The following is a 13,842-nucleotide window of genomic DNA, read 5'->3' as shown; positions in this document are numbered from 1 at the left end:
AGCGGGAATTCCTTGCAACTCACAGCAGCCTTGCCAAACGGTGGAGACCTTTAAGCATTGTGATCCACCCAGTCCTGTTCCCACAGTCCCCTATTAGCATAAATAAATGTCATCGAGGCCTGTGGCACCAGATTCACCTTTGCATTAGGGCAGGATCCTACATGCTCTGGTTTTTTGTTTTGTTTTTTAAAACAATTGCAATCTCTTTGCTGTAAATACACAACTGTATACATTGTATTTCTTATTTTACTCGATTATTTCACTTTTAATAACTATGTCATTCATCAGGCTACGGGAGTGGAGAGTGATCAGGAGATAGTTCAGACGACTGGCACGGAGGAACATATGGCTGCATTTGCTCTCAGTTTGGAGGAGTGTCAGAAGGCCCAAATATTCTCCCAAACTCAGGTACCGCTGACTAAATCGCTGCTATAATTTATAAGAGTGGTTTGCATTGCCTGTAAATGTTCAACACATACAAAACAATATTAAGCTGAATGTTACTAGAAGTATTACCAGATGCTTTTGATTAAAGATCAGACCACTGAATAATGTTTAAAACCTTCAAGCTTTCAAAAACCAAGGATCCCACTGTTGAGGCAGAGTTTGAAGAATCTGAGATGTATTATTCATTGCAAGACTCAACAATGGGTCAGCAAGGGCCATATCTGCTTCCTAGCAACCTGTGTGTGAGCGGATGTGAATGTCTGTTTACGTGGTCGTGACATTGTGTGAGCCTCATCAAAGGTCTGCTAATGAGCCTACATGTGTGTACCGATTGACCAGAGCAGACCTCCGTTAGATATGATGTGTTATTAGGACTGAGAATCAGTCAAGAGTTTTAATCTAGATTGAAAATGAAGGGCAGCCACAAAATTTGATCGATTTGAAAGTTATTGGACTAGTGGCATTTTTGAGATTACAGCACATTTAAGCTGGGGTCAGCAAGATTTTCTTCTTGTGTTTACTTTTATTTGGCAAGGATGCATTAAATCGCTCAATTTACAGCAAATACATTTATAATTTTACAAAACATTTCTGTTTAAATAAATGCTGTTCTTTTTCACTTTTAAAATTGTTGTACTTCTTTGGAAAACAAATATTACAGGCTCCACCTTTGAAAGTATGCATGTTTATATATAATTTATATTTTGCATGAGTGTATGTACATATATTACAATTGTAATAGCAGCTAATGCATTTCTCGCAATATACACAGGAAACATTTGAAGTAGTTTGGTACAACTTTGAGGAGTGGTACTTGTCAATTGCACATCATTCCATGGCTCAAAGTGGGTGGTCTAAAGGAGAAGCCTAGTCTGTGTGACCTTTGACCTCTGGAGCAAAACAAGTTTCTGGCTCAGGTGTGTGTGTCTCTGCATGTGTCTGCAGAGAATGGAGGGGTCCATTTCTCTGATACCCCTTTAGAAAGCCAGTGAACCCTGCAGCAGCTCGGTCACTCCAGATTAAATGCTTTGATTTGATGTGTTTAATCTTATTAATTGAGGCTCTAAAGCAATTATGCTTTTTATTCTTTGTAACATAATTCTTCATAACATACTTTGAAATGCAAAACTGCCATCGAGTCTAAATACAAAAGAATAGTGAAAATATTTGTAAAAGACAATTCGAAATGTTGCATCTTTTAGTTTTCCTTTCAGGCTCTAAAATACATCGGTAATAAAGTGTTTGTTGGACCTGTCAAATTTTTGGTGTCTCCAGGGAAAAGAGTTTAACTTTCGAGGTAAGTGTATGCTAAGCTGTGATGGTGTATAGAGTGATTCTCGCTCAAGGGGACAGCAAAGTGGACGATCACAGTTACTATGAAAACAAACGTCTGGAGTTGGCTGGCCAGGTATCTGCCTCGTAGAGGGTTTAATAACAGCTCTTCTATTACCTCTGCACATAATCATTTAGTATTATGCATAAATTATTTGCTTTCTCAAATACAGCTACAGCGACACATGCATAAAGTGCTCAGTTCTACAGCAGATTTATTCAGAGTTACTTTTAATTGTAATGATGTTTTCAATGTTACTGTTGTTACTGTAACTTTAATCCAATAAATGCAGCCCTGGTGAGCAAAAGAGTGTACTTTCAAAAACCTCAAGCTTTTGAATGCCATTTTACGGTGGTTATCCTGCAACCCTGCTCTTCAGAATGTTTATGGGTTCAGAAATGGCATTTGGTAGGTCTATTGAGCTCTGTTGTTCATATGAGTGAAGTAGGCTCGAATCTGGTCTGAAAAGTATCTTGCCCCTTTCGTAACTGTCAAAAAAGAAATTGAAAAATGTGATGCTCAGTATCACATCCTGCTCAAACCTCAGCTGCCCTTGTCATGTCTAATGTTTCTAACTTCTTGGCATCCACACAGATGAATGCAAGGCTCATGAAATATTCACCGTAGAATAAAGTACAATGTGCAGCACCCTTTTTCATCCATACATCCATCTCTTCTTTTCCATTCACATCTCTTTTATTAGGAATGACTGACAACCCCTCCACGCTCAGGCTGTTAATTATGATAATGCTAGTGTGTATTTATCTGTTTTTGTCCTGCGTGGCACAGACATGTATTTGGGAGCTGAAGATTAGTGTGTGTAATGTTTGTTAGTATCTCTTTTGAGATTGTTCCTCCTGTACGGCAGATTTCATATTACATCCTGGACACGGGCGCTGTCTCGCTTGTGCGCACAAACATTTTTTGTGCTCTCGTCTAACATAACTGATCTCTTTTCCTCTGATTAAACACACTGTTGGCCTCTTATGAAACTGATCAGAAGCCAAAACCAACAGATTCAGACTTGGCTAGCACCCAATCCCTTACCTTCCCTTTTGTTTCTATTCTGCTTGTCATTATAATACCGTCATTATTTTCCCAGTGCTTTGTTTCATCCGCACCCCCTATGCTTCTGCCTTCCCCTTCATTCCCAGCCGGCCTGCTTTTGTTTGCGGGCGAGATATGTGGCAGCAACACCCGACTGCAGCGCAGCCAAACTCAGGGATTTCTCCACTTTATTATAATTTAGCCTGTCTATGACAAAAGAATAGCCGCCTTGACTGGAGCGATTGAGTTAATCCACCAGCCCGACTGTGATAATGTAATTACCGCCGTCTTAAGTCCTTTAATTTCCCTCCGCCTGCTCCGAGGTGGGGTGTGTTTATGTGTGTACGCGCTTGCTTATGATAGTGTGTGAGCAATTGGGAGTTAGTGAGTGACAGGAACCCTTTCAGCGGAGCTTTACACGCACATGCATGCTTTCCAGCACCTCCAATCCCCTTTCTCCTCATTTACAATTCCCTGACATTCAACTAATTGGCCTGGCTGGGTTGTGGAAGCTTAATTTCTTTATTAATTTTCAGTGAGGATGTTTATTTTTGCATATGCAAATGTAGAACAGAAGGGGAGGGGCTTCTATTGAAGAAAATCTGAGAATGAGAGGTCAAATTTATCACGGCGTGGAAACACCTGTTTATTAAATCTGGATAATAGGATGGGGGGGGGGGTAGAGCCAGATGAAGCTAATAAAAACAAGTTATCTGGAGAAGACAACACTTGCGATTCAAAAGAAGAGATGAAGTCATCCGTTGGCTGTCCTGTTTTTTTAAGATGGACAGGCAGGGTGTGACTCAGGTTCTAACCCGCTTCTCTTACATCTCAGCTCAGAGCATGATGACCAGGATCTCCTCTCAGTTTGAGAAAACCAGAAAAATTAACGGTTCCCGCTCTCTCCAGCCCTCCCAGACTCCCTGAAGGAGGACAGTGTTCCTCATTTACGAAACACCATCATCTTGTCAACATCATCAGTGGATGCATGTTTTGAAGTATGTTCACACTGCTTATTTCCATGCAGTGAGAGTGCAAGCATTTATACAGTTAATTTAATGATTTATTTTTATGGAAAAGAGCAGTAATGACCACTGGAAAAGCCATATTGGTTTACCACTGATTTATTGTGCTTATTAAAATCATTTAGATAATCAAAGCTGTTTTGATTGTTTTCTAGGCTTGTGGTCTGGTAAAAAAATCTGGCTCTGATGACCCACATCACTACTGACATAGAGAACGGCCCCATCACCAAGCTGGCCTTCAACCTGAAAGTGAAGGACGTCATCCTTCTGTGTGAAGAGGAGTTGTCCTACCCCACTGTCTTCCTCGTCTTCCTCAATGGTATCTTCACACACAGGCAGAACAGAAGCCAAACAGCACGTTGTTCCACCTTTTATTTTTCAAGCACATAGACAGGCTGCAGGCATTTGAATAATATTCAAATGAACGTCTGCTGTTCATACTACAAAAGGGTGTGCTATTGATTACCTTTTAATGTCATGTCACAGAAAACTCACCCTACTAATTAATTCATGTATATGTTTTTCCCAGCGCTGATAAGTTACAAATTACACAGGCCGTCACTGTGGCTAATTAATTAGCAAACACAGCAGGTGTCAATGCATAAATAAATACAATCCCTCCCAAGTTAATCCACAAACATACTTGCCCACAAAGTGACTCACACAACACTAAGGCATTGTATGAGCCCGGGTGGCACCATAGTGGGTCTCTCTTATCGTTCAAACAAAAAGCTAAAACTTTTTCTATTGAAAGTGAATTAATACTTGCACATTTACACATCTGATATAAATCTGACCTAAATGACCTATTGCATATTGGTCTACACCTTCAGAGTGATGCGTAGAGCTGGTTTTATAAATGAGTTTGTGTCCATTTCAACCAAATTGACCGACCGCTGTGTATATATTTCTTCTGATGGGGGTTGTTTGTGCAGGTACTGGTCAGTGTTTCTTTAAATCACATAATTACAATATATTTGGAATATAAATGGTTTAAAACCAGTGCCCAATGTTGTTAGTTGCCGTATGTTGCACAGACACATTTGAATTGCATTCGGTGTGCTCCTGATAGACCCTACATCATTGTGAAGAATAGACAAGCAGCTGTAAAGAACAAACACACTGAGGAATTGTCTCAGGGCTACAGGTGCGTTTGAAGCCAATCAATATTTAAAAATTACATCTGAATGGAGAGTCCAGTATGCAGATTCGAGAGTCTTATGCATGCCTTTTTCATTGTGTTCTTAACACCCACTTTTCCCTGTTGAACATTTGAGGACTTCCTTCATGAGAGTCTGGTGGACTATTTTGATGTAAATGTGGAAAATGACTGTAACATTGCTTTATATGAGAACATGATCGCCAAGTGAGTTCTTAATTTAAGCCACATAACTCAGGCCCTTAAAAAATTTGGACACCTAAACACTAATTTGTAATTGTCATTGCCATAGAAAACATATTTGCAAAGTGTTTAGCTTAAAAAATTTTTTAAGTTGGCACCAATAGCCTTGTGGGAAGCATGACGACATCCCATCCCATCCCGGGCATTGTACTATATTCATTGTCAATATAATGTATATATATATATATATATATATATATATATATATTTAATGTAACTATATTTTAATTTAGATCTATCTGTTGATCCTGGATATGCCTTTATCATCATAAATTGTTCACTTAATCTTTAATTACTATTGCTAATAATTGAATTATTAATGCTCTTAAATGTGAATTAGCAAATGCCACTGGGAATATGTGTTTTTCATATTGTACATCATAATGCTGTGATGCCTGAATTTCATTTAAAATGATTTTATTGTTAGAGTTTTGTATTTATTTTTAGATGGATAATAACAGCAACATCATGAAAATAATAATCATTTGGTTATTATTAGTATTGGCCAGAAAAATGTTTCTAGGGAAAATAGTAAATCATTTTATAATCAGCCAAAACAAAAATAATTATTAGCCATAATAATTTTAGAATTTATTATTGTATATTGGCCAAACATAATATAATAATATTACATTTGTACATTTATATATCTAGAGTCCATATAGAGCCACTATATATGGCATCCATTTAGACCCAAATAAAGAGTTCTCATAAATAAAAAAATAAAAAACCCTATGTGTGTTTTATTCAGGGATACAACCCATTTGGAGATCGAACCGTTCATGCTGCTGGGGGCCTGTGCTGGTTAGATTCCTTACCCTCATCATAACCAGTCCCCCAGAAACGCCTACCAGTGTGCTATGGGTAAGACTACTACAGTCTCCATCTCCAAACATCCACTTCTAAACGCTTACATCCACACACACACACACTCCTATTCACTCACAGACACACTCACTTTCGCACTGGCATTCAAAACTTTTGACACACACTCCACATTCTGTATGTATGTGGACATCAAACATTGCCTGCTTTCGTAGACTTGCTTTTGTGTGTGTGTGTGTGTGTGTGGAGGACTTTCCCTGCCACTGTCTGTGAGTGTCATTAGGCATTCATTGTGTCCTGAGCTCAGTGTGTGGAGCAGGGTTAGTGTGCTCAGCTGTGCAATAGGGAAAGAGCACACTCCGCTGCCCTGGTTACCAAAACTACTTAAACCTCTCCTGGCCACCACCCACATTACAAATCCACTGAGACTGCAACTATATTCGGCCCCATATCCCAGGCCTTGTCTTCTTTTTTTGTGGACGGACAGCCCCATACATGTGCAAATCCAGTTGTGTGGCCCCAGCTCTATTATCACACACTGTGTGCTTGTACCCTGATTGTAGAGTAATAGCATCTGACAAATGTCAAGGCCTCAAGGGACAGCGGCTATTATGCTTTAACCTCAACCCCCACCCCTCCATCCTTGCTATTGCTAAACCACCACCCCAGAGATTTTATCACTACCAACACCAGCCTACACATCAACACTCCTCCCAGACCGTTGGTTAAATGTGATCAGATGTGCATTAGCTGTTTCATATTGTTTGAAACGCATTGAATTGTGTTGTAACCAACATCTTAAGTTAAGAAAACCCTTAGTGGTAATTGTAAAGGCCTTACTAGTAAGAACGAAGCTTTAAATGTTCACATTTTATAATGCAGGGGCTATCATGAAATAAAGAACAATACTTTTGCAATATTTATTATTCTCGGATCGTTTTAAAAATCTATTTGAATTTGTAGAAATTAACATTTAAGCTGTACAAGTTAGCATTGGTTAATACATGAATACATTTATTAATGATGAAAAATAAAAACATATTTACAAAATAGATAACCTGATGTACCTGCTGGTGTGCCCACAGAAGCCTACGGTGAAGACAACAATCACCATCGTGCGTTACACTAACCCGACTTTCTACAAAGTGAAGGGTCCAATGCTGGACACAGAAACACACAAGCCAACCTGGAGACACAGTTTTCTGGATGCTGACATCTTCTGCTTGCCTGGTAAGACATTTCAACCTTGAATGTGCTGATCTAAGAATATGTATTGATTTTTTTTATGTCACATTCCTCACAAGTGAGAGGTTTGAGAGCAAGCAGGTGCTGGTGAAAGTGAAAGTGACATGACATTCAGCCAAGTATGGTGACCCATACTCAGAATTTGTGATCTGCATTTAACCCATCCGAAGTGCACACACACAGAGCAGTGAACACACACACACACACTGTGAACACACACCCAGAGCATTGGGCAGCCATTTATGCTGCGGCGCCCAGGGAGCAGTTGGGGTTCGGTGCCTTGCTCAAGGGCACCTAAGTCGTGGTATTGAAGGTGGAGAGAGAACTGTACATGCACTCCCCCCACCCACAAATCCTGCCGGCCCGGGACTCGAACTCACAACCTTTTGATTGGGAGTCCGACTCTCTAACCTTTAGGCCACAACTTCCAATAGTTTTATTTGAGATAATTGAGTTAGTCTTCTAAAATCCACACTTTCTTCGTTCTATACTGTAGTTACAGAAGTTTTTTTTGCCTAATGCCTAATTTCTTCATTCTATAGATACAAAGGAGCAACAGACTCCTACAATGAGAAGGTGACGATCTCCTCCAAAGCTGAAGATGTCTTTTTGGTCAAGCTCCTGCTCAGGCAGACACGAAGCCCAGAGATCGGAGACAAGTTCAGCAGTCGACATGGTACAGATTCAACCTTTCTGTCCTTTTCTAGACTGGCATCTTTTCCTCTGCTTTAGTAGATCCCAACATATGAAATGACACTCCAGCACCGTGCCAAAAAGAAGACAATAAACCTCTCATTAACAAGTGGGCAGAGATGTTTCTAAACTTGATGTCCAATTTTATTTTCAATGCCCAAGTTATATCGTCTCAGCTGGCCCTCCCATTCTCTTCAACTTTTTTTGCCTGTTTTTCAATTAATTAGCTTTTTGTCCCATGCCAGACTATGCAAATTTATTACAGCAGCTCAGTCCTGGGAAAGTGTTTACAGCCCCCATTGTTTCTGAGCACCTCCGCTGAGAGAGCTGGTCAGTACGATGTTTTAATCAGAGCGTTAACTGGCGCCATGCATAATTCACTCATTTCATTAGTGGAGGTCGTCCACTGGCACTCATCATGGGACGTGACAGTGAGGAGGGGTCAGGGACGGGTTAGCCGCTAACCGCACTAGATGGTATTTACTGCTCTTTTTAAAGAAGCTTTTTGTATTTAAAGGAGCAGGCAAGTGTCGGTGGATCAGGATAACACAGGGCAGCTAATTGTTGTTGTGAAGGATAGTGCCGTTCTCTTGAATGTCTTTTGTGCATTTAGAGGCGGGCTTTTATTGGACAGTCCCACTTGGAGAAATTGAGCTGTGTTTTCCAGAGGTGCGCGACTGTGCAGCCAACCACACAATAACATTCATCAGGAATTCATTTACGTTTCTATATTTCTTCGTGGTGGTTTTATTATAATCGCCTGTGTGCACACTAAACGGGCACTTTAGGTGCTTTTTGTTGGAAAATTAGTTTGAGAGAACGTTGTACATCAAAGAAAGCGATTTAGCTACCTTTTGGGGCAAAAGAAAGCCTATTAAAGATGTCCCACTATGGTTTGGAGTCGTTGGCTTTCACGGGAGTTTTGTCTGACTCATTTTAAACCCCTCCCTCATCCTGCGGCCCCATTCTGACCAGCCTCTACCACCCTCATAAGATCCGGTCACCGGAGAACGATAGGTTAATTATTTACCGCTGACCCAAACACACACCGGAGCACACACACACACACACAGCTGTCTTGGCAGGGTCCATTGTGCGAGCCGCCACAGTGGGGCTGTATAGCCAGTGATGGAGGGCCATGGACTCTTACTGCTGTCCTGCTTTTCTTTGCTGATTTCATGCCTCTTTTATCATTCCCTCTCACACAAAACAAACAACACAGAGGATGTGTGCTATGGGAACCGCTCTCACTTACCTCTCTGCTTCTGTTGCACTCTTGCTCACTTTCTCACTTCTTGCACCAGGAAATCCTTTTACCTACGCGGCTGCTAGTGCTACTAACAACTGTTTTGATCATTTATTTAATGCCTAGATTTATTGGATTATCAATTATTTTCTTAACTTAAAATAATATTTGTCTACTTGTTCTGTATTCAAATATGGAAATTCCGTGTTAAAACATACACCACCGTTTGGAAGATTAAATCAGCAAGGAGGCAGTAAATTTACCAAAAGTGAGAGTAAAGAGATTAACCTGGTTGCAAAAAAAAAAAAAAAAAAAAATTATTTAGATCTTTCTGTTCATCAAAGAATCCTGGAAAAATGTGTCATGGTTTCAAAAAAAAACATTTAGCAGCAATCAGATCAACATTGATTAACTGCAGCCTTGGTGAGCATAAGAGAAAAAAAAATCTAAACTTCAAACACTTGAACAGAAGTGTAAATGTTACAATTGGGGCAGCATAATCAAAACTGTTGTTGTTGTTGTTTTTTAGATAAAAAGCTAATTTCCTTTTTTCTTTCTTTTTTAAACAGAGAAAAATGTGACATTCACTATTCTAAGGTGACATCACTAAAAGAGGTTCCCTGATTAACTGATAATAAATGTAGTTTTCTATTTTCATTATTGATCTGTGCTGATTCATTGCTGCATTGCTTTAGGTACTTATTTTGGTGGTATTAAACATTTAACCAAAATATTGAGTAGTTTGATTCAATATGTGCATATATTATTTGTGAATTATTTTTACATTGATATATAATCATTATGATCTTTTAAATTGATTCAGAGATTTCTATTCTGAAAAGCTTATGTATATATATAGAGAGAGAGAGAGTTCTTCCGAAGAGCCCAGATTTTTTTTTCTCTATCGCTCACCTTAGTTGAACCTTACTTTGTGCGCTCCATGGTAAAGGGGAAACTATTGGTGTATAATCCTCTTCTCACTGTCCAGCTAAGCACCTCTCCTCACTTCCTGCTCCTGTTCTTCTCTCTTTTATCACTTGCAAATGACCCAATAATGTGTTTGCTCTGGCTGCGGGAAGAGTGAGGAACTCCACTGCAAACATTTACACTCTCACTGACTGCTTTGGACCACTTTCACTCTGTCCTGCAGTCTGAATATCCAATGGTTCCACTTCAGCAGACCTGAATACGTTTGCTTTATAGGCCTTTGGATGATGAAAGTTACAAAAACATACATATATTTGAATGGTAGTACATTTATATAATGGATGCTCTTGTTTACCTAAGGTTGTCTTATACAGTGGAGTTTATGCAAATCTCACAATTTCAGTTTTCAGAGACCTTAATTCCCCCATGCTTTCTAATTCTGAACTCTGTGTTTTGGTGCAAACAGCAGGCCGTCATATAGGAAATCTTTTGAATTGAGGAATAGATTTCTCTCAGTGACAAGGAGTCAAAGATCTTTTGGCTCTTTCTGCGAGTGAATTCACTAAAGGTTTCTGTCGTGCAGCGGTGTGTGACCTCAACATGATGTCACTCACATTCACCAGCTGCACTGTTAGGACTGGGAAACAGGGGCATCTACACTGCTGCAGGGGGGAAAAGTTATTAGTTTCCATCAAGGAGCCATTGAGCTTGCAACACATACATTTTTAGGATGTGTGTCAATCTTAGAAAACGAGAAATCAAATTAATAAAATGAGCTCTGCTTTGATTTGTTTCAGGTTGGGAAGCTGATTGAGCTGTTGGCTGGTAAAACAGGGGCGCTGGATGGACGTTTTCACTATGGGACTGCTTTCGGGGGCAGTAAAGTGAAGGATGTGTGTGAGGACTACCAATTACCAGGGCAAGAATTATGCCACCTCAGGCATCATTGGGTAAAAACTGTTCTTTTGCATCACTTTTGTTCATTTGCATATTTCTATTTCATCAATACAAGTTTGTTTTATAGCTTTAAGTTACACATTACAATAAGCTTTCATGTTAACACATTAGCTAACTAGTTAACACTAACTAACAATGAACAATACTTCTAACGCATTTAATGTTAATCTGTTTACTATTATTTAATGGACGTAATCTAACATGAACTAACAATGAACAGTTGTATTTATATTAACCAACATTAACAAAGATGAAGAACTAAAATAACAAATTTCTCACCGTTAGTTCATTTTAGTTAATGCATTAACGCATGTTTACTAATGGAACCCTATAAAGTGTCAACTTATGAAGATTTAAATACCTTTAAAATGAATAGCTACTGTACATTGATTTAGAATTTCTATATATTGCAAAAATCAAAAGAACCACCAGAGAGTGTTTTCTCTGTTGCACATTACTTTAATTAATTAATTCGTTTTTGGGGTAATTTGCTCTTAGGGAACCTCTGGAGGCTTACATCTGCTTCTGTCCAGTCTGTTATCAGAAATTAAAGCACATGGTGCTGGATAAAATGCATGCCAGAGCATATGGTCTGAGTGCAGTACTAGGTAAAAAGGCGAAAATATTCTCTGAAATTTGCTTTATTATATTTATTCTTTGCGATAATAAATAGTTTATTATTCTGGCTTTTATCTTTATTGCAATTCAATGCTATTTTTTATTTTTATTTTATATTATTATCATAATGCAGGAACGTGCAGCCCCCTGAGGGTCATTCCAGAGATGGTGGTCTCTGTCTGGGAGAGATGGAATGAGACTGTCTCATTTGCTACAGAGCCAGCATGCTGCTGCTCAAGCGACTGATGATCTCCAGTGATGCTTTTGAGGTGGATGTGTGTCCAGCCAGTGTGGCTTGCTGGGATATTCAGGATGGGCAATAAAATGATTTTATGATTTAATGATTAATGATAAATTTTAATGTCTGTTTATTGCAGGTGTCATTACTGCAAGTCTTTGTGCTATGTGTCACCTCTACGAATTCCATATGCCTGCAAACTGCTCTTCCAAGAACTACAGTCCATGACCATCATCCCCTGCCTCAAACTGGCTCGATATAATGAGTGAAGGCGAGTGATTACAGCATTTCACCAAAGCTTACACACAGAGGAGCGGTACAGTATTATTAAGGACTACATATACAACATTGATTAAGCCTTACTTGAAAGGTCTTCATTTCATTTTTATTAAACATCTTCTATCTTATCAATAAGATAATTATATATATATATATATATATATATATATATATATATATATATATATATATATATATATATATATATATCTATCTTATTGATATATATATATATATATATATATATATATATATATATATATATCTTATTGATATATATATATATATATATATATCAATCTTGATGAACTGTTAATCTGACAACACTGACAGTAGGAAGGAGCTTGTTTTAACATTGACACCACCTTCCCACTTTGCTGTTTTTTTTTTTTTTTTTGTACACTAAATCATCCACTATTCAAAGATTGAATTCCCGCCCACCAAGCAACCGGGGAAGGCTTTGATTGGAAGAATGCATCTCACATCGGTAGAATGGGCACTGACAGTGCGGCTCACTCACTCGCTGGTTGGGGGGAGGCGGGGTGGAATAGGGGTCTGAGGGTGTCTCTTTTGGCCAGCTGCACCTGTCCTAGCTAATGAGGGGCTAATGAGACTTAGAGTAAATGAACAGAAAAAGGAAGTCTTCTGAGGAGAGGATGCAAAGATTCTCTTCCTCCTTTTCCTTCACAGCCTTCATCTTTAAAACTGTAATTACGGAAATTTACATTGATGTTTGGCTCTCTCTTGCCATCCACTTCCCAGCTTGTTAGAGGTGCTGGATAATCCATACAGCTTCTAATGAAAGCTGGGATATTGTTATTTTGTTCTGTTTCTTTGATGGTTTGTAGTATTAGTTCTGTTATTTATTTATTGTTTCCTTTTTTTTTAATATGAAAGGGACACTACTGTTCTGTTTATATATATATATATATTTTTTTAAAAATTTTTATTATTATTTATTTTTATTTTTTTCCCAAAATAATTCTATATAATATTACAAGTCAAAAATAACTGTTTTCTATTTTTATATATTTTATAATAGCATTTATTCCTGTGAAGGAAAAGCTGAACTGTCAGCAGCCATTGCCCCCGACTTAGTTTGCTCCTCCCAAAATTGCATTGCATTGGTCAATAAAATATCAAAACAATGGCATCTGCAAACTTAATTTAACTACTTTGAAATCAATTAGAAGAGTAATTTTCTGCAATTAGGTAGTCAATTGTCAAGTTTTCTCAGTAATTTAATTAAACGAACTATCCTCTGTGGACATTCTGCATTCATATTTGACAACCAGAAAGCCTTTTTAACAATGATTTGCTCAAGTTGGTTTTATATTTTGTATGTAATGCAATGATCAAATCTTAAATTAGGTGTTCAAACATGTTTTGAGGGACACCGTACTCTAGTTCCATCTAAACCTCAAATGACAAATATCTCTAGCTGAAGTCTGACCACCTCGCAGTGAGGACCCCATCCTGGCATCGTTATAGGTGTAGTATCGAGCGTTCCTCTGCCATCCAGCAAGTGGGGAGCAGTTCCACCATAATCCCCCTTTCTCC

The 13,842-nt window shown here is 38.6% G+C and overlaps 1 pseudogene; it reads left to right on the top strand.

The window, feature by feature from the left end:
- Positions 1–282: 282 nt before the first annotated feature.
- On the top strand, positions 283–12,307 carry LOC113061223 (DNA-directed RNA polymerase III subunit RPC2-like; annotated as a pseudogene).
- The last annotated feature ends 1,535 nt before the right edge of the window (positions 12,308–13,842 follow it).

This window comes from Carassius auratus, chromosome 43 (assembly GCF_003368295.1).
Source record: "Carassius auratus strain Wakin chromosome 43, ASM336829v1, whole genome shotgun sequence".
Lineage (NCBI taxonomy): Eukaryota > Metazoa > Chordata > Actinopteri > Cypriniformes > Cyprinidae > Carassius > Carassius auratus.
The sequence above is the reverse complement of the archived record's forward strand: the minus strand, read 5'-3'. Positions and strand labels throughout refer to the sequence as shown.